Source organism: Nicotiana tabacum, chromosome 20 (assembly GCF_000715075.1).
Source record: "Nicotiana tabacum cultivar K326 chromosome 20, ASM71507v2, whole genome shotgun sequence".
Lineage (NCBI taxonomy): Eukaryota > Viridiplantae > Streptophyta > Magnoliopsida > Solanales > Solanaceae > Nicotiana > Nicotiana tabacum.
Genome location: NC_134099.1, coordinates 166,015,981 through 166,041,843, shown reverse-complemented (window position 1 = coordinate 166,041,843; position 25,863 = coordinate 166,015,981). Strand labels below are relative to the sequence as shown.

Sequence of the window (25,863 nt, the reverse complement as noted above, 5' to 3'; positions counted from 1 at the left end):
GGTCATGCTAGACGCCAGTATATAGATACTTATCACCATACCTATACACCGCACTCGACAATTAGAAATTAGCAAATAAGACTCTACTCCTATTCCCTCAAGCCAAAGTTAGACCAAACACTTACCTCAACTTCCACGGCTAAATCAATCCACAACGACCGCTTTCCCTCTCGAATTTGGCTCCAACTCAATCAAATTTATGAAATAACGACTTTATAATATCAATAATATCTAAACAAATCAAACCCAATGCCTAAATATAGATTCCCAATATTTCTTCCAACAATTCCAAAAAATCGACCCCGAGCCCGCTTGGTCAATACACGAGGTTCGAACCAATTTCATATCACCCATTCCCCCACGAGCCCGAATATATAATTTATTTTCAAATTCAACCCCAAAACAAAGTCTAAATCAAAGAAAATCGAAAAGCCCTAACTCTACCCATTTCCACCAATTTCAACCCTAGATTACATGATTTGAGTTAGGAATTTGATAAATGATGAAGGGAATTGAAAGAAACAAGTTAAACAATACTTACCCAAGAAGCTTTGGTGAAGGGGAGCTCTAGAAATCGCCTATGGGCTGTGGAGAAGATGAACTCGTGTGTTTTGGTGAATATTTCTCGTCACTGGTTCTGTTTTAAAACTTAAAAATCACTGGGCGAAATTGCCCTTCGCGTTCGCGTGAAAGGGATCGCGTTCACGAAGGGTAATCAGAAAGGGCATCGCGAATGCAGACGGTAAGTCGCGAACGCGTAGAAGGAAAAAGGGCTGGTGTCCTGGTTTGGCCTACGCGAACGCGTAAGAGGAGACACAATCACGATGGAGGAGGGGCTGAAGCTACACAAATGCGGGGGCTGTTCCGCGAACGCGAAGAAGGGGAAGACTAAGGGTACGCGAAAGCGAGCTTAAGTCCGCGAACGCGAACGCGAAGTAGAAAAACATTGGAGCTCTGCGAACGCAATGGAAGGACCGCGAACTCAATGAAGAAGGTCCCTGTGCAAAAATACCAGATTTTTCTGCAACTTTTCACTAAGTTCAAACTACCCCGAACACCTCCGAAAACACTCCCGAGCCCTCGGGGCTCCTAACAAAACACACACACACTAACTCAACAACATCCTACAAACTTAACCGTGTGATCAAATCGCAAAAATAACATCACAATCAATGGATTAACCCTCAAAATTAACACTTTTTCATCAAACTTCATCAACTTCCTTTTTTAGATATTTAGGTCCGAAACACGTCAAATGATGTCCGATTTCAATCAAATTTCACAGAAAATGTCTTAAATCACATATAAGACCTATACCGGGCATCGGAACCAAAATACGAGCCCGATACCAATACTTTCTAATCCATTTTCATGTCAAAATTCCATATTAATTTCAGAAAAATAATTTCTTTTAAAAATTTATTTCTCGGTCTCGGGACCTCGTATTTCAATTTAGGGCATACGATCGAGTCCCATATTTTCTTACGGACCCTCCGGGACCGTCGAATCACGGGTCCGGGTCCGTTTACCCAAAATATTGACCAAAGTCAACTTTAATCATTTTAATACTACATTTTAGTAATTTTCACAGAATTTAACATATAAGCTTTCCGGCTACGCGCCTGGACTTCACACGCAAATCGAGGCAAGTAAAAATGAGATTTTCAAGGCTTCGAAAGCGCGGAAAAAGAGAGAAAACAGGTGATGACCCTTTGGGTCGTCACATTTGGGGACCACCTTGCCCTTCCTCCTTGTTTGTTTCATCAACCGCCTGCATTCATAGATTAATTTTGTGAAAGTAGGGTGATCATTAGCTAATATGTTGATAATTTCGGATGCATCCGTCTCAATCTCCACCGGCAATAGGTTATGCTGCATTGTGAGTTGTAAACACTCTCTCAAGGCTTGGAGCTCCATTTGTGTAGTAGATAGTGTTTGAGTTTTCATATGAAATCCTAGAATCCAGCTTCCTGTGTTGCTTCTAGCTATTCCACCTATACCACCTTGGCAAACAACTTCACTGAAAGCACCATCAATATTAAATTTATACCAACCTTTAGGAGGTTTATGCCACTGAATTTGTAGTTGTTTCTACACAGTGCAATTGATACCTTTCTTTGTGAGAAGGATGTATTCAACAACATTTTTAATGACAATGTTCAAGTTTAGTCTGTTATTTAAATTATTATGATTATTATTATTCCCTTTTTTTTCAAATAAGCCAGATAGCAAAAGGGTAAATATCCCCCCATTTAAGGTGAGCATGGTTAAACGAGTTTGTTGTATTTCTTATTTGGTCAATCCAGTGGTCTTTAGTTATGGAATTAAGCTTAATACCTAAGTCTGACCAAATGTGTGCAATAGTTGAGCAGTCCCAGAAGATATGGTGTATTGTTTCATCGTGTGTTTTGCAAGTAGGACATTTAGGGTTTATGTTTATCCCTATATGTGCTAGATAGGATTTTGTGGGGATTCTATTATGGTAGCATTTTCAAATGAATATTTTTATTTTATTAGGGCATTGCAGCTTCCACAACCATGTGTAATCCTTATCACAAGGATTGTGTTGCTCAATATGCTTGTAGCATGAAGAGATGGAAAAAAGCTCATTTGAGCTTAGACTCCATATATTGTGATGAGAATTAGGTTTATAAGTACTGTGATGAGCTTAGGGATCCAGCTTGTATCCCAAATATTGAGATTTTTATTGCTTAAATCCCACCTAGTTCCCTTATTACAGTAGTACCATCCTTTTAAAAGACTTTTCCAAATGAAAGAGTAGTTATTTTTATTCCTAACCGTGACATATTTAGTAGTCAAAATTAGAGTCCAAAAAGAGTTAGTATTAATAAGCCTCCAGGCTAGGCTAGTGAGCAAGGATAGATTCTTACTTCTAGCTTTCCTAATTTCTAACCTCCCATATTTGCTTATCCTTGGTAATAATGTCCCAACTCAGGAGATGTAATTTTTTTTTCAGGTGTAGATTTCCATAGGAAATTCCTTTGAATCTTGTCAATTTCCTATTTTAAGTGACTTTCAAATATAAGTAGTCAGCAGTTTTAGTTTTTGGCTGTTGATTTTTTTTTTTGTGTGTGTGTTGGGGGGGGGGGGGTCATTTTAGCTTAAAACAAATTATTAAAAGTACTTTTTTTCTTTATCTAAACATTACAAAATAACTTAAAAACTATTTCTGGTTTAAAAGCTCTTAAAATAAGCCAATTCAAATAGGCTCTTTGTCATATGACTTAATCGTTATAATTTGAAGAATAATAGTACTCCCTGTCAAAGAACTGTTTTTCTTTAATATATTTGTGATGAGTTGGTTATTCTTTCACCTATTCATGTTAGTTGTTTTTGTAGTTGTCTGATAGTGTCCGGGCCAATTTGAATGCTCCTTCTGTCACGGCCCTAGTTCACCGTCCGTGAACATGTTATGACGGCACCTAGTCACAATGACTTGGTAAGCCTGACAGTGCGGAAATAACAACATTTACGGAAATAATTAATCAAAAACTGAATAACTTAAGGAAAATGCATATAAATGCCGCTTGGCATATACAATTCAACATCACAATTCTGAAACAACAATCCCAAAACCCGAAAACTCACGGCAACACTGGCTATAGAAATGAATATAAAAAGGCTCTAACTCCAGAAGCGTCAACATCAAAGAAAGACAGGAAAAGCTAAACAACTATAGGATGGAATAAGAAGGAGACTCTTCGGTCTGCGAACGCGACAGATATACCTCAAGTCTCCGAAGCTCTCCTGGATCACTGATAATGTGCTTGAGTGGAGGTACCTGGATCTGCACATAAAAAACATGCGCAGAAGAGGCGTGAGTACACCATGGCGGTACTCAGTAAGTGCCAAGCCTAACCTCGGTCGGGTAGTGACGAGGAAGGTCAGGGCCCTACTGAGGTCAAACAATATAATAAGTATGAACAGTATGAAAACAGATGGAATTAATATGACAACAGTGAAATAAGATAGAATTTACAAAACAACAACAGAAAAACAATGAACAAGGTAAATACAGAGAAGTACAGCTCAATACTAAGTTACCAAATGAGGATCTCCCACGATACCATCCTGTAGTCCTTTCTCAACTGTCTTGTGGATCTCCCGGGAATATCGTCCCGTAGTCCATCACATATATATATCCGAAGGATCTCCCGGGATACCGTTCCGTAGTCCAACTATCAATGTACAGAGGGATCTACCGAGAATCTAACCCGTAGTCCCAAAGTAAACAAACAAGGGGGAGCTACAAGAATCCCACATGCGTAATCCCAATGTAAATGCGCAACCACAACTAAAGGATATTCAGAATTCAAGTACAAAACACGAGCAAACGGGTAGTACTAGACTAACATGCTTCACATAGTACAATTTAGGCAACTTGAGCAAATAGGCAGTTAAATTCAACTAAGCATGCTTTTCTAACTAATACAGGTTAAACATGCATTTAGAATAATCAAGTAAGCAAGAAAACACAATTTTAATATTTCAAGTAAAAGCGAATTTTCAACAATTAGCTCAAGTACGCGCTCGTCACCTCACGTACAAGGCATTCAAACATCAAATAACATATCCTAAGGGGAAAGGTTGCCCACACAAGGTTAGACAAGCCACTTACCTCGAATCGGTACAAAGTCAACTAGGAACCACGCTTTTTCCACGAGTATCCGACTACGAATGGCCCAAATCTATTCAATTCAATTACATAACGTAAATAACATTGCAAGCAACTGGTTCCACCATTAAATTTAAAGCTAAGGCGCGAAAGTAGGTAAAATAACCAAAACGCCCCTCAGGCCAACGTCTCAGAATCGAATAATTTTTACATTTTCAGAACCTTGGTATTCTCACGAGTCTAACCATATAAAAATCTCCCAAATCGGAGGTCGAATGCCCCCTCAAAACTCAATAGTTTAGCCAATGAAGTTTTACCCCATTTATCCAATTTTTTATTCTTAATTCAAATTTTAATGATGGATTCAACTACATAATGATGAAATATAGCTAGAAGGGATCAAAGAAATGTTACCTAATAATCTCTTCTTCAAAACCCTCTCAAAATCGCCTTTCCTCGAGCTCAATTTGATTTTCTCTAACTTTTGAAAACTAAACCTCGAAATTCCCTTTTCTGAACAGTAGTTTCCGCTTCTGCAGCCAAGGGACCGCTTCTGCGATCCCGCTTATGCGGAAACCAAGCCGCTTCTGCAGAGTCCTTTAAAAATCCAACATTCCGCTTCTGCGGTTCCCATCTCGCAGAAGCGGACTCGCTTCTACGGACAATCCTACTGCTTCTGTGGTTCCTGAGGGAGATGCCCCTACTCGCTTATGCGATGGCCCAGCCTCTTATGCGGCTCCACACCTGCGGAACCCAAACCGCAGGTGCGGTTATGACAGAAGACAGAAGCCTTCAACAATTCATTCAACTCCAAATTCTTCCGCCAACCACCCAAAATCATCCCGAGGCCCCCGGGACCTCAACCAAAAGAACCAATACCACCTACTGCCTCATTCAAACTCGTACCAATACTTAAAACATCTAAAACAACACCGGAAACCCGATTTAATCAATTATTCAAGCCTAAGAACTTCAATTTCATCAACAATACGCTTTCGATCAAAAACCTAACCAAAACACGTCCGAATGACCTGAAATTTTGCACACACGTCCCAAATGACATGACGGTGCTACAACAACTTCCGGAATTCCATTCCGACTCTCAGATCGAAAACTCACTATCGGACCGGAAACTTCAAAATTCCAACTTTCGGCATTTCTAGCCCAAATGAGCTACAGACCTCCAAAATATATTCCGGACACGCTCCCAACCCCGTAATCACCTAACGGAGCTAACGGAACCATCGAATTTCTATTCTGAGTCCGTCTTGACACTGTTCCGATTACGGACCATCTTTCAATTCTTAAGCTCTCATTTAGGGACTAAGTGTCCCAAAACACTCCGAATCATAACACCGAACGTCCCGGCAAACCAAAATAACAGAAATGAACTTAGGTGAAACAATTAACAGAGAATCATGGCGTAAATTCTAAAAACGACCGACCGGGGTCGTTGCACCTCCACTCTATAGCGGGGTAGAAAACTCGCAAACCCATTGTTGGATTGATACTGATTTGTATGATGATGCTAGTGGACATTATTCAAGCTTAATGTGATTGCCTCTTGAATGGTCTCATTAAAATAGAAGTCTTTACTATAGTATTGTATTCGTTGTTGACATAGTATTTTGTGTTTTTGTTAACAAAATACCAGTATCGATCGTTTTCATAGAATACACATGAATAGGAAATATGTTATACTATGTTATGGTTTTAGACTTAAATGATTTGTTTTGCTTTGTCATCATCTTGTGTTTGTATTTCTCATTTTTCTTTCTTTCTTTTGGTGCTTGGATTTGGTTTTGGATATGATCACTATATATTTAGTCAGCTACCTACTACCTCTTATTAATCCATATATCAAGTAACTCTCGCATCATTCTTTAAGTAGAACAAAAAAAAAAGAAAAAAATCACCTAATATTTTTTTTATCTAAAATGTAATTTATACCCTAGTTTCTTGTAGTTTTTACCTACTTCATTTACGATTTGTCCATTTAATTGATTGTTAAATCTAGGGGTACACATAGGGCGCATTGGTTCGGATTTTTCAATTACTAAACCAAACCAATGGTATCGGGTTTTTAAATCTGTAAACCAAACCAACAAAGTTGGGTTTTTCTGTCTTCTTTTTTCTCGTTTTTTTTTTGGATTTTCGGCTTTTTTCCAGTAAAGTCTCTATAGCACAATATATGTAACTTGTGCTCCAAAATATTTCTTTAGTCCTAGTAAGATACAACTATATAATGTATTTTTCAAGAAAATAACACAATAATATGAGATAAGTCATAGCATTAATAACTAAAATATTCCATAAAAAATATAATGAAATTGCTTAGAATAAATATTTCTATTTAATAAGCCATAATAAAAATTAACATAATATAAAAATACGATATAGGTCATGCATGCTAAAGCTAATAAGTACTATTTGTTACATAACTAAGCACTTAACAAAAAAAGATAAACTAAGTTATGCGTATTCATTATAAATTAATACTAAACTAAAAATAGATATTCAACACTATTGTCATTCCTAGTGTTGAATTGAATTTCTTTTGTTAGCATTAGTATTGATTTGAACTTTGTTTGAGTTTCTACAATTATGGGCTATAAAATTTATTTACCATTCAAGAATGTTCAGTCCAAATTTGAAATAATATGTTAAGAGATAAAACTGTGAAAAAGTTTAAGAAATATTTATAAATTATATTACAATAAATATTTCTATGTATAAAATATTTTTAAAAATTGTATAAATGTACTACCAGGTTGTTTGGCTTCGGTTCGACTTTTTTTTAGTTATAACCAAATCAAACCAATTATGGTCGGATTTGTTTTTCTAATATCAAACTATACAATCGGTTTTTTTCCCCGATTTAACTCGAATTATCGGTCTGGTGCGAGTTATCGATTTTCTTTGTACACTCCTAGTACTTACCACACTCATTTCTTGGCACCCATAAGTCTCCGTAGTCTAAGAATAATTTGTGTTTCAATATCATCACTGACAGGGGCGAAGCTAGCATTTGAATAACGGGTTTGGCCGAACCCAGTAGCTTTTGTTCAAATAATATATTTGTCTAAAGAAATTTATTAAATATGTACAAATTATTAATTTTGAACCTAATAACTTAAAAAGACTAAAAAATCATGAAAAAAATCATTATTATGGACCCGAGGGAGTATTATGTAATGACTACGGTTTCCCGTTTTGGTTATTTTGGTTTACTTCAATATAAAATAAAGTAAACAGACCAAATTAAAAGTGAGATAAATTCTCACAACTTTATATAAGCTTTGACCAAACACATTTTAATAATTCCTTGGTCTGTAATGAGACAAAGACTCATTGACTTGGAAATCTTTCTGATTCTACGCCCCATTTTACACGCAAGTCTTGTACTCATGATTTACTATAATATAAAACTATACCCTGCACCAACTAATTTCATCCATCAAAAACAAAAATAATCCAACTCAAAATGATGGTTCCCAAATTATTTTCTTTACTTAATATTTTCGCTCTTTTCTACCTCTTCACAGTTACTTTTGCTTCCACCGAGGAAGCTGTTGGGATATATACTATTAACCATGAGTTTGGTTTAGATATAGTATTTATTATGAAATAATTGTTTATTCAGTTTTAATAAAGTTTTAAATAGATCATATAATAGTCTGTGTCCTTTGCTTATATAGTAGATGATTTAGTGTATAGAGTTTAGCTTATACACGGAAGATTAAATCATCGGTTCTTATAAGTATAAAGTTTGAGTTCACAATCTAATGATGGAATTGGACAAACCATCAGGAATGATTGTAGCACAAGATTAAATATAATTAATCTTGATTATGGGAATGGTTTAATTCCAACTTCTTGTGCTAGTACATTTTGTATGTATTGAACGGACCAGGTAGAGATAAGTATTTTATACTGACTTAATAAAATAAACTCTCTAGCCATTAAATGTACTTATACTCTTAATCTTGATATAATTATTATTAGCTGTGTATATTATTATTGTTTTGATTTATTAAAAGACGAGATTTTTTCGTGAGTCAATATGCCTGGTAAATTGGATAATAATAATATACATTGGCGAAGTAATAGTTAGTTGATGGAATCCATGTCTCGGTTTAGAGATTGATGATATACCTTTATGAAAGCTTATAAGTTTGCATGTGTAAACCCGGCCGGTGGATTTTGTATCCGACACATGAAATAAGTTAAGCGAAAGTCTAAAGGAAATAATCAATAAATTAAATCGTCAGTAATTTAATTTACTTGATTAGTATCTGAATCTTAATATGGGGAGTTAAATAAGATTTAATGGATGAATTTCGAAATTGGATAAGGAGTGCAATTACGGATTTTTAGTGGAATAATTCGTAATTAATTATGGTAGATATTAATTTCGAAAATTAAAAATTAATTCCATAATTGAAGCCTTGTTAATTAAATTCTGTGGTCCCTACTGTGCCTAAATAATAGGAAATAAAGGAATCATTTTTCTGGTGGAAAAGAAAACCCAACAGGTTTTGGAAAAGGGTCTTAACCCTTAAAACTTGTGCTATAAATACATAAGGTTTTCCACCTAGAGGGATGAGTAGATGATGGCTGAAATTTTCAGCCAAGTTTTCCTAGAAATTTCGCCCACACGAAATTGCTATTTTCGGGTATTATTTGGGTAACACAGTAGAAGACTGTGGAACGTTCGAGGATTACGATTGTGCTGGTGATGGAGATTCCATTGAGAAGTTATGGAACTGAAAGCTCACGTGGTAGAAGAGATATGTTCACGCTTCAAGAGGTAACCCGTGAAATCCCGTTTATGATAGTTGTCTAAATTACATGTGATTTTGATACTGGGATTGCTTCCGCTGCATATAATAATCCATCAATTGGTATCAGAGCTCACTCACATCTAATTAGATAACTAAGTTTTTCATGAAACAAGAATATGGTGTTTATGTGCATTTTTTGAATTACATATATATGTGATTTTCTGAAAAACTGCACTGCTGTTTTGTGAATTAACTGTGCATAATTTATGGATTATTCTTATAATCATGAGATATATGTTTTCTTATTGATATTTGATTGAGATTATCTGAATTTTTTGGGGTAAACCCTAGAAAAACGCAAAACCTGTTTTTGACCGAATAGCCGGAATTTTCGGAGGTCAGCGAACTTGATAGACTCCGATTAAGCTGAAATTTGGTGGGTCCATCGGAAACGCCGTGGTGAGAAAAACTCACTGCTTTAGCAGTGTATCATGGTATTTTTCGGCGTTTTGAGGTCGTTTGGACTGTATTTTGGACGTTTTTCTATTTTCTGGAAATTATTTCTTAATAATTTTAATTCTTTTTTAATTCAATGGTGTTGGGGATGACTCCCCATGGTCCCCATGATTAAATACTAGTCATATAATAGGTTTACACATTGACTATTAGCAAATAAACGTGTTGTTGTATTAAATTCAATAATAGAGGTGTAAGATTTTATTGACTAGGTCTTACAAGGTATAATTCATATTGTGTAATGATATAATTATTTTGTAAGAAAGTAAAATTCTCTATTTGATATCCTGGATGACTAATGATTGGAGCGTTTGTCATGTTTGTGCATAAAAAATTTCTCAAATTTTAGTTTATATTTTCATGCCCTACGTGATTACTAGTTTGGATTTCGATAAAGAATTTTGTTCTCTGATTGGAGGTTCTAATTAAGTGAAATATGACGGTATGTTGTATGAGTTTTATAATGTTGGTATGACTTTTAAGCTATGGTCTATCATAAAATAATTTTATGAGCTAAATATATATTCACTTGTAAATTGAGAATTTTATGAGTAATAAATAGTTACCACTGAAGTGGTTTGTTTATTTAAACTCATGAAAAATTCTTAGTAAATTTGTACATGTGAAATTATATCTGTTCATGGATTGAGCATTATGATTAATAAGTAGGATCCACAAAATGGTCTATTTATTTGAGTCATTGAAATATGTTTAATATACCATGTGAAAATTATCCTTGAGAAATCTACATTAATGGTGGAGGTTCATAACTAGAAAAAGAGTATTTATCTTTGGGTACTAGTGAAACTAACTCCACCCATGAGAAGAGATATTGGGGTTTTCACTGAACGGGAGAAAATATAATATCTCAGGTTCTTATGTATTTAATAAAAGGATAATTTATTGCAAAAGGAGATATTATATATCCTAGAAATAGGAAGAACATAATATATGCCTTGAGCTCATAGTGTAATTATAAGGAGAATGGAAATCAATATCATATTTATTTTAATTCATGAAACTACTTAAAACGGTTATTCTCTGAGTTTGGTTACAAGCTGGTGGTCATGAATTTGATGGACTCCGATTGACCTGAAACTTGGTGGATTCATCAAAAACGATCTAGTGAGAAATACTCACTGCTATGCAGTGAATCATATTGGTTTTTGGCATTTTGAGGTCGTTTAGATGGGTTTTCAAGCAGTTTATTAAATTGAATTTGTTATAAATATGAAAAATTATTCTTTATATATCGGCTATATTTGTGTTAAATCTGAAGCATGTGATTTAACTTGATATGATATATATGAAGAATGCAAATCACATGGATTTAATCCTAACTATGCCAAAAAAAATAATTTATTCGAATTTGGTCTAGTTTTGGCGATCATGAATTCCACGATCTCCGAATGACCTGAAATTCGATAGGATCATCGGAAACGATCATTAAAGAAGAACTCACTGATAAGCAGTGAATCACATCGTATTTTGACGATTCGGGATCGTTTATATGAGTTTTTTGGAGGTTTGACGGATTAAAATGCGATTTACATACGAAAAGTCATTCTTTCTATCATTTTATTTATGTCCAATCTGGAACATGATAACACATGTTGATTTGACATGAATTGGTATATGATAAAAATGTAGGTCATATTTTAAATTCTTAAAAAAATGCTTAAAATGATAATTTTCCAAATTTGGTCGCAATTTTTGGAGATTCTGATTTTAACTATCTCCGATTGATATGAAGTTTGGTAGATTTATCAGAAATAGTCCAGTGAACAATAATCACTGCTATGCAGTGTAAAATAATAATTTTAGTATTTTAAGACTGTTTAAATGGGGTATTGAGTATTTTTTTTTAAATTATGAAACTTAATCCTCAGAGAAATGTTCGTGGTTGTGATAAAATGGTGATAGGAATTAACCCCTATGATCTCCATTTTTTTATTTATAGTGAGATAGTAAATTTACGTGTTGACATTAGGTCTTCCTCCATATCGGATAAATTTATTATGAACTCACTGGATATAGTTACTAGTTATTGATAACCTGTATTATCTCTCTATCTGAGTTTAAGGGTTGAATCAATTTTGTAACTAAAATACAATCATGATTAAATGGTGATAGAATTATATTTCTATGGTCTTTCACTATTAATTTCAAGTGAGTAATAAATTTACGCGTTGACTTTAGGTCTTCCTCGGATAAATTTATTGTAAGCTCACTAGGTGAAATACTAGTAATTGATATCGTGTACTTACTCTACATCTGAGTATACATGTTGGATTAATGAAACTAGAGCTATTAAAAATGATGTTCACTTGACTTAAATTAACAGTATACTCTCCATCTGAGTTGGGTCTGTTTTAATTATTGGAGTGAATAATCTGGCATTGCATATGTATGTTGCATGAGTAGTTCTTTCCCATCGAAATTGCTATTCAAGATGCATGACATGTATGTGTAGTGTGTTTTAAAATTTTTGTATTAAAAAGTTATATACAATTGACTGAAAATAATAGTATGCTCTCCATCTGAGTTGGTTCTATTTATTTTTGGATTGTATAATTCTTGCATTATATAATATACTTTGCATGAGTAATTCTTTTCCCATTGAAATTTATTATTCCAGATGCATGTATGTATATAAATATTGAATGCAATCTGAATTTTACTATTTAGTGTTTTGACTTATTATGGTCTATTTAATATTTTTATCTCAACTCCACAATGACTTTATGCAATTTGTCGTATTACTTGTTTAAAATTTTCTTTTAGTGATAAGGCATTAATTTTAAGGATGCAATATATGTACTTTTGTTAGAAGGAATTTAATTCCGGTTTCTGGGCAAAATAAGAGATGAATATTTGTTTTATTTTTCGAATAACTCTTGAGTTATTAAGATTAATAAACACTTTATCTCTTGTGGTACATGAATGAGTGACCTTGTTATTATATATTGATGTCTCTCCTGAACAGAACAATATTAGTCTACCTCATAAGAGAATATGTTCTTCAAAATTGAGTAAAACTTATCTGTGCACTTTTATCTAAGTCATATTAATCTGGATAGGATTTCAAGTTGGTCAAGTATGGACCTTAAGGTTCATTGAAAGTAGAGGCACTACCAACTTGTGGATCCTGTTTGGAAGGAAATTTGACTAAAAGATGTTTCCCTTTAAAAGGAAATAAAACTAGTGATAAGCTAGAATGAATCCTTTCTGATTTGTATGGTTAAATGAACATACTCGTAAGAGATAGATTTTAAGTATTTTATGACGTTCATAAATGATTACTCAAAATATTAATATATTTATTTGATGCACTGTAAGTCTTAATGAATTAAGTAATTCAAGGTTTTAAGATTTGAAATAGAGAAGCACCAAAGAAATATATTAAGTTACTACAATTTGATTGTAGTGGCGAGCATCTCTCTAAAGAGTTTTTTAGTTACATATCAGAATAGGGATTACATCTCAATTGACTACACCATAAACTCCATAATATAGTCGTGTAGTAGAAAGAAGAAATAAGTCTCTTTTGGATATGGATAGACTAATGACGTGTTATTCAGATTTGCCTTATTTATTTTTGGAATATTTCCTGGAAACTTCAAATTACATTCTGAATTTAGTTCCTTCTAAGCTAGTACCTGGGACATCTATAGAACTGTGGACTGAATGTAAGCTTGGTCTGTGGCATGTTCAGATATAGGATTATCCCGCATATGTGCTGAAAGGGAAAGCAGATATGTAAGTTGGAACTAAGGATGGATAGGTGCATGTTTATCGAATATCCAAGAAAACGAATGAAGCTTTATTTTATTGTCCTAAAGAAAATAAGGCAATTGTTAAAACAAATGCATTTTTCTAGATAAGGACTGTTTAATAAAACATGTTCCTAGAAGCAAACTATTTTTACAGGAACTAGGCAAAGAAATAACTAGATGTTCAAGAACATCAAAACCCACACATCAGAATTGACGTTCCATTGCATTTAAGTAGTGGGAGAACGTTAATAGACATAATATGCCTTTATCGAGTGGGAGTGATGTTTGAACATTGAACACTATAGTAAGAAGTCACTAATATTTCAATGTCGTGAGGTAACGAAGGTAATATTAGTGGTACTTCGTCTTAGTGGGAGAAAGCTAAAGAAAATTAGTTCGGTGTTCATTCTTGGGATAGTTTCGGTAACAGGATCTCTGAAGAGTTTAATACCAAACTAGATAATTACGACAAAATACTACTGGACAAATATTGCATCAGATATAATTTGAAAATCGTTTTTTTCTTGCTTCTCGAAATACACACTATGTCACGTCAGCGTTAAGAGTGCAAATAATTCCATTTAAAATAAGTTTAAGGGTAATAGGTTTTCCGCAAAAAAAAAATATGTAGTTGGGAATTCGCGTATAGGTCAGAGGATAATTATGCATTTTTCCTAGGTTTTTTCAAGATTCATATTTTCAACTTGGAATGTCTCGTTATGTCCTGATTTGCCTTAGATTGAACACATCAAAGTTGTGTAATTTGAACACAGACAACGCCAAAAGGCTGCACCTCAATATTGCGCTGTTGACAAGGTGGAGACAAAGAATAAAGCACTCTTATCTTATCTTTCTATACAAAAGGAAATCATACTACCAAAAGTAGAAAGAGAGACAAAGACTCATTCACCTCGAAGTCGTTGTGATGATTTACTACGATATAAATATAATAAAGTATCAATCTTTGTGGAACAAACTAACAATAATTGTGTGGATTAACGCTTCATTTCTATTTCTATGGTCGATGATCATAGAAGCCCCTTTACTATTCTGTATAAATGGGCTATTCTATTTGCATAGATAGGGTGGAGGAGCGGAAAAGTCACTTCTTGAATCACCGAATATTCCTAACCGAATCCATTCGAAAGGTTAGAAATCAACAAAATCGGGAAGGGTTGGCACCTCGATGTTGGCTCTTCGCCATCTAGGGTTGTAGTATGTTCCAAGGGTTGGACTGTTCGCCCATTAAAGCGGTACGTGAGCTCGGTTCAGAACATCGTAAGACAGTTCGGTCCATATCCGGTGTGGGCGTTAGAGCATTACCATTTTATGATGCCATGTGAATCGCTAGAAATATGTGAAGTGTATGGCTAACCCAATAACAAAAGTTTCCTAAGGGGACTGAAGCAGGCTACCATGAGACAAAAAATCTTCTTTCTAAAGAGCATTGCCCTTCTTCACTTACGCGATATTGCTGAATCGGGCTTTCGCCTATTGTCCAAGATTCCCCACTGTTGCCCCCGTGGGAGTCCGGGCTGTGTCTCAGTCCCAGTACGGCTGATCATCCGAGAAGATCAGCTAAGCATCATTCATAAATTAAAACTGAGCGCAGAGTAAAAACTTTACTTTATTAGTACTTTTTCTTTCTTTGGTGGAGCAACACAAAAAAGGGTCTTTTTTGCATTTATTAGAGTGCTCAATGTGTGTACATGACGTTGTTTTCTGTCATATGAAAAATGAAGAATGAGTGCTCCCTTTTATGTGTGTCGTTATTGGGTTGAGTGGAGATGAAAAAAATGAAAAATTGCTCTGAGTGGTGTAGAATTCTCTATCCAACAAAAGTAAAAGTTTGAATCCTTTTACCAACTATCAAGAATACTGCCAATTGAATGTGTCATTCTTGATAATCTCATATGCACTATTTCCATTACAATGAATGGTGTTGATTTCCAATTCCACATAAAACTTTTAATTTTGTTGTTGGACTACCATGCCTTGCACCTTTCCACTATGTTTGGCTTCTTTTTTGTGTTCTTTATATTCATCTTCAATATGATTTATTTTCCACTAAATTTATTATCCCTCTTTCATGTAATAGCTCAAAAATGATGTATTGTTCTTGAAACCAAGTACTCCCTCCGTTCCAATTTATGTGAATCTGTTTGATTTTTGTGGTCCTAAACAAGTTAAAAAGGGGCTCAGAGTATTTGTGTGGTTATAAAAGCTTCTCATAAGGATAGAATTGTAAGTTCACACTAAATTATTTCTAAATTTAGAAAGATGTCATTCTTTTTGGAACGGACCAAAAAGAAAATAGGTTCACATAAACTGGAACAGAGAGAGTATTAAACATAACAACTTTTCAAAGTACCTTCCTTTTTTTTATACTTCTTTTTTCACTTCCATTAAGAATCACATCATCAGCGAGAACTGAAGCTGAAGCTCTTGTCAAATGGAAGATTAACTTATCTTCTACTACTTCTTTCTTGAATTCATTGTTGGGAATAAACCCCTTACCAAAATAATATTCACGGTAATAAAGCGGAATAATAATGTAGCACCGAGATACGGTAATTAACAAGAATAAAAGAGTAACAATGACACCAAAATTTTTACGTGGAAAACCCTTCTGAATAAGGGAAAAAACCACGACCCCGAGAGGAGCAACTGATATCACTATAGTAAGGAATTTTACAACTTTGTAGGTCGGAGGTAAATACTCCAAAGACCACTACAACACTCAAAAGAAATAACCCTCTTTTGATATTCCCACCTCACTACAATATCGCTCTCTCTCTATTTTCCTCACAGACTATTTTCTTATACCTTGTCTGTGAAACCTCACTCTTTCTTTCTCTCTTTGTTGGTGTGAAGAAATGAGAGTTGAAGCTCTCCTTTTATAGCCAAAGTTTCACCCTCTAAAGCCTACAATATTTGACAATTTACACACACTTTTCACAATTCAACAAAGTTGGCAACCAAACCAAAGAAATTCAACAAGGTTGGCTACCAACCAAACCAAGTCAACAAAGTTGGCTACCAAACCAAAGAAAACTCTTATTAGGCACATGCCTAATACTTCTTCAATGAGATGGACATCATCAATCTCCCCCTCCAGTCTCATTCATCTAGAGGAGGTAGCACTGTCTTCTAGTTTGAGTGCATGCCGACAAGTTCTTTGCATAGCTCGAACTTGTTCCTTGGTACCACCTTGGTCAGCATATCTGCGGGATTCTCACTTGTAGAAATCTTCAAGACTTTTAGAGATTCATCATCTACCATTTCTCGAATCCAATGATATCTCACATCAATGTGTTTGGTCCTTGCATGGTACATAGAGTTCTTGCTAAGGTCTATTGCACTTTGACTGTCACAATAGACGACATACTCCTTCTGATGCAATCCAAGCTCTTGAAGGAATCGCTTGAGCCATACCATCTCCTTGCCAGTTTCTGTAGCGGCAATGTACTCTGCTTCAGTTGTTGAAAGTGCAACGCACTTCTGCAACTTAGACTGCCATGATATAGCTCCCCCTGAAAATGTAAACAAATATCCAGTAGTGGATTTTCTGTTGTCAATGTCACCCGCCATATCAGCATCTGTATAGCCCTTCAAGATTGGATCAGATCCTCCAAAGCACAAACAATCTCCCGTGGTACCTCTCAGGTACCTGAGTATCCACTTGACTGCTTCCCAATGTTCCTTTCCAGGATTTTCAAGAAACCTACTGACAACACCAACTGCGTGAGCAATATCAGGTCTAGTACATACCATTGCATACATCAAGCTTCCGACTGCTGAAGCATAAGGAACTTTAGCCATGTTCCCTTTCTCCTCCACTGTTGTAGGACACATCTTCTTACTCAACTTTAGATGACCAGCAAGAGGTGTGCTGACTGGCTTAGCATTCTTCATGTTGAAGCGTTCTAGTACACGTTCAATGTACTTCTCCTGAGATAGCCACAACTTTCTACTTGTTCTCTCTCGAACTATCTTCATCCCTAGAATTTGTTGTGCTGGGCCCAAGTCCTTCATATCAAATGACTTGGACAGATCTCCTTTCAACTTTGCTATCAACCCCTTGTCTTTTCCTACAATTAACATGTCATCCACATACAACAACAATATAATAAAGTTATTCTCAGAAAATCTTTTGAAGTATACACATGGATCAGAATAGGTCTTTAGGTATGTTTGACTTTTCATGAATGAATCAAACTTCATGTACCACTGCCTTGGTGCCTGCTTCAATCCATAAAGACTCTTATTCAATTTGCACACCATGTGTTTCTTTCCAGCTACTTCAAATCCTTCTGGTTGCTCCATATAAATCTCCTCTTCCAAATCTCCATGAAGAAATGCAGTTTTCACATCCAACTGCTCCACTTCAAGATCTAGGCTAGCTGCTAAGCTCAAAATTGTTCGAATAGAAGTCATTTTAACAACGGGGGAGAAAATTTCGTCAAAATCAATACCTTTCTTCTGTTCGAAGCCTTTAACCACCAATCGAGCTTTGTATCTGACCAGCTTGCCATCTCCATCTTTCTTGAGTTTAAAGACCCATTTGCATTTGAGTGGTCTTTTACCCTTTGGAAGTTCAACCAGCTTGTATGTGCCATTTTTCTGTAGAGATTCCATCTCTTCTTGCATAGCTTTCATCCACTGGTTCTTTTCTGGATGGGACAACACCTCCTTAAGACTTTCTGGCTCCCCCTCATCACTGATGAGGACATACTCTGTGGAAGGGTACCTGCGTGACTCTACCCTTGGCCTCTCTGATCTCCTCACAGGTTGAGGTTGTTCTTCTCCCTGAGTGGGGTGCTCCACTTCCTCGACACCTTCATCAAGTTGCTCCCCCTGCTCAATAACCTCACCAGGTTGCTCCCCCTGCTCGGCAACCTCGTCGGTCGTACTTTCTGCACTTGTGGGATTGTTAGAAGTAGAAGGAATAGTAACAAAGTTAGGAATTATACCATTCTTCGCCTTTTCTGACATATCAGCAGCAGTTCCAACTTCACTTTCTCGGAAGACTACATCTCTGCTTCTGATGACCTTCTTCTTTACAGGATCCCACAGTCTGTACCCGAACTCTTCATCTCCATATCCGATAAATATGCAGGGAACAGATTTATCATCCAGCTTTGTTCTCTGCTCTTTTGGTACATGTGCAAAAGCTCTGCAACCGAACACCTTCAGATGCGAGTAGGACACCTCCTTGTTGGTCCAGACTCTCTCTGGGATTTCAAACGCCAACGGAACTGATGGACTCCTATTGATCAGGTAACAGGCTGTCTGAACTGCTTCACCCCAGAATGACTTAGGCAGTTTAGCCATTCTGAGCATGCTTCTCACCTTCTCCACAATGGTGCGGTTCATCCTCTCGGCTACGCCATTGTGCTGTGGGGTTCCAGGAACTGTCTTTTCATGTCTGATCCCATGACTTGAACAATACTCTTCAAATTCCCTTGAAGTGTACTCACCTCCATTGTCACTTCGGAGACGCTTTAGCTTTCGACCCGTCTCCCTTTCTACTAGAGCATGAAACTTCTGGAAAACTTGAAACACCTGATCTTTGGTTTTCAAAATATAAACCCATAATTTTCGTGAAGCATCATCAATAAAAGTAACAAAATATTTGTTACCGCCCATTGATTCAATTTCCATTGGGCCGCAAACATCAGAATATACTAAATCAAGTATATTCAATTTTCTTTCAGACGATGTCTGAAATGAGACTCTATGCTGCTTACCAAATAAACAGTAGTCACAAGGTTTTACCGTTGTACCTTTGGCATAAGAAATGAGTGATTTCTTGGCAAGAATCTGCAATCCCTTCTCGCTCATATGACCCATTCTTTTGTGCCACAAATCTACAGAAATCTCATCTTGTGCCGCGTTCAATTCACCTTGGCATATTTCTGCATTTGTCCTGTACAACGTGCCACGAGCAACTCCCTTTGCAATCACCAATGATCCCTTAGTGAGTCTCCACTTTTGATTTGCAAAATAGCTCTCGTATCCATCTCGGTCTAAAGCAATTCCCGAGATCAAGTTCATCCATAAATCAGGTACATGCCGCACATCCTTTAGAACCAATGTGCATCCGACATTTGTCTTGATACAAATGTCACCAATCCCCGCAATCTTTGAGTAACTTGTGTTACCCATTTTCACTGTGCCGAAATCACCTGCTACATATCTGCAAAAAAGATCTCTTACCGGTGTGGCATGGTGAGATGCCGCTGTGTCAACCACCCATTCCGACTCTGAACCTGACAGGTGCATGCATTCCTCTTCCTCATTTATAAAGAGGACAACATTATCATTATTTTGCACCATGGCGGCTGTGTTGTCGTCATTCTTCTGGCCACTGGTTTCACCTTTGCCCTTCCTTGGATTTGGGCAATCTCTTTTGAAGTGACCTGGTTGATTACAGTTGTAGCAATTTCTGACTCTTGATTTGGATCGGTTCTTTGACTTCCCACGAGCTCCGGATCTACCATAGTTGTTCGAACTCCTTTGATAACTCCTGCCTCTACCTTCTGTGATGAGAGCCTGTCCTTGATTTTCAGGCTTCTTTCTCATCTTCTCATTGAGTAGAAGAGCCGATGTGACATCTTTCAACTCAATAGTAGTCTTACCGTGCAGGATGGTTGTTGCCAAGTTATCGTACGAAGATGGCAACGAGTTCAATAGCAAGATGGCTTTATCTTCTTCCTCGATTTTCACTCCGAGGTTGGCAAGCTGTGTGATTAGTCCGTTAAACACATTTAAATGTGACAAAAAATTCGTACCTTCACTCATGTGTAGGGCGTATAACTGCTTCTTCAGGTACAATTTATTTGTCAGCGTTTTGGACATGTATAGGCTTTCCAACCTTGTCCAAATTCCTCGTGCAGTGTCTTCATCAATGATGTTATTTACCACATCATCTGATAAGTGCAACCTAATTGCACTAGCAGCTCTTTCATCCAAGTCAGCCCAATCCTCAGCTTTCATGGTATCAGGCTTTTTGGAATCAACATCTAGAACCTTGTGTAATCCTTGTTGGATGAGCAGATCTCTCATCCTTCTTTGCCATGTTGAGAAACCGTTATCTCCGTTGAATTTTGCTACCTCGTACTTTACTCCGGACATTTTTATTTTTTCACCAAGTATAGTACTACCGACAGTGAATAGTATTTCAGTGAACGAGCAGAACCCGTGCTCTGATACCAGTTGTTGGGAATAAACCCCTTACCAAAATAATATTCACGGTAATAAAGCGGAATAATAATGTAGCACCGAGATACGGTAATTAACAAGAATAAAAGAGTAACAATGACACCAAAATTTTTACGTGGAAAACCCTTCTGAATAAGGGAAAAAACCACGACCCCGAGAGGAGCAACTGATATCACTATAGTAAGGAATTTTACAACTTTGTAGGTCGGAGGTAAATACTCCAAAGACCACTACAACACTCAAAAGAAATAACCCTCTTTTGATATTCCCACCTCACTACAATATCGCTCTCTCTCTATTTTCCTCACAGACTATTTTCTTATACCTTGTCTGTGAAACCTCACTCTTTCTTTCTCTCTTTGTTGGTGTGAAGAAATGAGAGTTGAAGCTCTCCTTTTATAGCCAAAGTTTCACCCTCTAAAGCCTACAATATTTGACAATTTACACACACTTTTCACAATTCAACAAAGTTGGCAACCAAACCAAAGAAATTCAACAAGGTTGGCTACCAACCAAACCAAGTCAACAAAGTTGGCTACCAAACCAAAGAAAACTCTTATTAGGCACATGCCTAATACTTCTTCAATGAGATGGACATCATCATTCATGGTCCATTTCCAATCTCGGAAACTTCTGCAATTGGACATCTATTGTCTGCAACGCCGGTGGAACCATTTCGGAGATCAATCTTTCTAGTGCGGGTCTCTCAGGCTCTCTTTATCAGCTTGACTTCACTTCATTTCCCAGTCTCACGAGTTTTAATCTCAATAGCAACAACTTCAGTGGATCGATACCATCGACTATTGGCAATGCTACTATGCTCACTTTCTTGGACCTGAGCAACAATTTCTTGGAGGGTGTCATACCAGAAGAGATTGGGAAGTTAACACAACTTGAATATCTCAGTTTTTATAACAACAATATCGTTGGTGTTATTCCGTATCAAATTAGCCATCTTCAGAAGGTATGGCACTTGGATCTTGGATCAAATTACTTAGAAACTCCTGATTGGTCTAAAATGGAGCATATGCCTCTGTTAACATATTTGAGCTTTGGTTACAATGAACTAAGATTAGAATTCCCTGAATTTGTACTCCGTTGCCATAATCTGACTTACCTCGATTTATCACTAAACCATTTGAACGGTTCAATCCCAGAAACAATATTCACCAACTTGGACAAGCTTGAGTACCTCAATCTCTCGTCTAATTCCTTTCAAGGTTCACCATCACCAGATTTTTCCAAGTTGTCCATGTTGAATTTGGCAAAACCTTTTGTCCCACATGGTGGGAAAAGAAGGGTTGGGGGGATTTTCTCCCTATAAAAGAAGGATTAATGTTTAGGATTTAAACACACCTCTCATTTGCCTTCTCATATGTTTAAGACATTTGTATCTTCTCTCTTTAGTATTATTTCACTTGTATTTTTGGAGTGAAATAAAATATTGGTTGTGTCCGAGGAGTAGGCAAAATTAGCCGAACCTCGTAAATTCTGGTGTTACCTTTATTGTTGCTTTATTGTCTTATTTATTATTTGGTGGCGCTCATAATTTTTTGGTATAGTAGTTGTGACTTATTCACACTATATACATTTGGCTTCCGCAACAATTGGTATCAGAACCAAGGTACTGTCTAAGTATGCTCTGTGGTTGCAGCATAGTCTGATCTTCCACATCAGAAAAGATTTATCTTGGTAACTGAGTCAAGGTTCTGTCTGAGTATGCTCTGTGGTTGCAGCTTAGTCTGATCTTCCACACCAGAAAGGAAATAATCTTGATTTGTGTCGTCAGCTATTAAATAATATTTGTGTCAAATATGAGAGACAATAAACAAGAAGAATCTACATCAAGTGTCAACAATACGTCATCATTGGCATCTTCACTTATGACAAGAATTGTGTCAAATGCGAAATTTGCGGTAGAAATTTTTGATGGGTCCGGACATTTTGGAATGTGGAAAGGCGAGGTTCTAGATGTCCTTTTTCAACAAGGGCTAGATCTAGCCATTGAAGAAAAGAAACCAGATGTTATTGGAGAAGAAGATTGGAAGATTCTCAACCGTGTTGCTTGCGGTACCATTCGATCCTACCTTGCTAGAGAGCAGAAATATCCATACACAAAAGGAAACTTCTGCAAGTAAATTATGGAAAGCACTGGAGGATAAATTTTTGAAGAAAAACAGTCAAAATAAATTGTACATGAAGAAGAGACTGTTTCACTTCACGTATGTTCCTGGTACCACGATGAATGAACATATTACCAGTTTCAATAAGTTGGTCACAGATTTGCAAAATATAGATACAACTTATGATGATGGTGACTTGGCCTTGATGTTGTTGGCGTCACTTCCTGATGAGTACGAGCACCTTGAAACTACTACTCCATGGAAATGACGAAGTTTCTCTTAGAGAAGTTTGTTCGGCTTTGTACAGCTATGAACAAAGAAAGCGAGAAAAACAGAAGGGCGGAGAAGGAGAAGCACTATTTGTGAGGGGTCGTACTCAAAATCAAACGAGGAAAAAGAAGGGAAGATCCAAGTCAAGATCCAGACCCAGCAAAGATGAATGTGCCTTTTGTCGAGAAAAAGAGCACTGGAAGAAAGACTGTCCGAAGCTGAAGAATAAGGCCAAACATAACAATGGAAAGTCCATTATTGATTCAAATGTAGCTGATTGTGATGATTCAAACTTCTCATTAGTTACAACAGAGTCATTAACATCATCAGACATATGGTTGATGGACTCGGCTTGTAGCCATCATATGTGTCCCAACAGGGACTGGTTTGTGGAATTTCAAGAAGGAGAATATGGAGTCATCCACACAGCGGATAACAACCCTCTTACCTCATATGACATTGGTTCAATACGATTAAGGAACCATGATGGAATGATCAGAACATTAACAGATGTTCGATATGTACCAGATTTGAAGAAGAATCTCATCTCTGTAGGAGCCCTAGAATCAAAAGGGTTCAAAATCATTGCAGAAAATGGAGTGATGAGAGTATGCTCCGGTGCACTAGTGGTAATGAAGGCTAATCGGAAGAATAATAATATGTACCGCTATCGTGGCAGTACAGTTATTGGGACAGCGACAGTGACATCCAGTGACGACAAAGAGGCAGAAACAACCAAGCTATGACACATGCGCTTGGGACATGCTGGAGGAAAATCCTTGAAAACTCTATCAGATCAAGGATTGTTAAAAGGAGTCAAGGCTTGCAACTTGGAGTTTTGTGAGCATTGTGTTAAAGGGAAACAGACAAGGGTTAAATTTGGTACAACGATCCATAATACTAAAGGCATTTTGGATTATGTACACTCTGATGTTTGGGGTCCTTCCAAAACACCTTCATTGGGTGGGAAGCACTATTTTGTAACCTTTGTTGATGATTTTTCCCGAAGAGTATGGGTGTATACAATGAAGAGCAAAGATGAAGTGTTGGGAATATTTCCCAAATGGAAGACGATGGTGGAGAATCAAACAGGAAAGAGGATCAAGTGTATTCGCATAGACAATGGAGGTGAATACAAAAATGATCATTTCAATAAGGTCTGTGAAAATGATGGCATCGTCCGACACTTCACTGTTAGACATACACCACAACAGAATGGAGTGGCAGAACGTATGAACCGGACCTTGCTGGAGAAGGTACGGTGTATGTTGTCCAATGCTGGCTTGGGCAAAGAATTTTGGGCTGAGGCAGTTACATATGCATGCCACCTCATTAATTGCTTACCATCTGCTGCTATTGATGGCAAGACACCATTTGAAAAATGGTATGGAAAGTCTGCTGTAGATTATGACTCTTTGCACGTGTTTGGCTCAACTGCATATTATCATGTGACAAAGTCAAAATTGGATCCAAGGGCAAAGAAGGCTATTTTTATGGGAATTACTTCTGGAGTCAAAGGATATCGCTTATGGTGTCCTATGACAAATAAAGTAATATTCAGCAGGGATGTTACCTTTGATGAATCTGCTATGGTAAATAAGGTAACAGAAGATACCAAACAAAATAAAGGTGCTTCTAAGCAGGTGGAGTTTGAGGGAAAATTTATTTTTCCTACACAAGAAGCAGAGGAGGAAACAAATGAAGATTACCCTCTGGAAGGAGAGCCACTAGAGGAGATTCCAACTCAGGAACCTCAACAACAACTTGAATCAATAGCAACCAGCAGGCCAAAAAGAACAATAACGAAACCTGTTCGTCTCAAAGAGACGGTTGCTTGTGCAACCTCAATTGTAGCTGATGATGTTCCTACCACTTATAAAGACGCTGTCCAAAGTTCAGAAGAAGATAAGTGGAGGATTGCCATGAATGATGAAATACAGTCCCTTCATCAGAATTATATGTGGAGATTGGCCAATCTCCCGAAGGGAAAGAAAGCAATTGGGTGCAAATGGGTATTTGCAAAGAAAGAAGGATTTCCTAACCAATTAGATGTTCGCTACAAAGCAAGATTGGTGGCCAAAAGATATGCTCAAAAGGAGGGAATTGATTACAATGAAGTGTTTTCTCCAGTTGTAAAACATTCCTCCATTAGAATTATGTTGGCTTTGGTAGCACAATTAGATTTGGAACTAGTTCAGATGGATGTAAAAACTGCGTTTTTACATAGAAACTTGGAGGAGGAAATCTACATGACTCAGCCAGAAGGATTCAAAGTTGCTGGAAAAGAAAATATGGTATGCAAACTTGAAAAATCGTTGTACGGATTGAAACAATCTTCTAGACAATGGTACAAGCGATTTGACGAGTTTATGTTGCGGCAAGGGTACAAGAGAAGCAAATACGATCGTTGTGTGTATTTGCGCAAGCTTAAAGATGGTTCCTTTGTATATCTTCTCCTATATGTTGATGATATGTTGATAGCTTCCAAGAATTCGGAAGAAATTGATAAGTTGAAGATTCAACTGAAGAAGGAG

The 25,863-nt window shown here is 36.7% G+C and overlaps 1 pseudogene; it reads left to right on the top strand.

Annotated features, from left to right (window-relative positions):
* The window catches only part of LOC107832080 (uncharacterized), a 47,560-nt pseudogene that overhangs the window by 17,873 nt on the left and 3,824 nt on the right, over nucleotides 1-25,863 (top strand).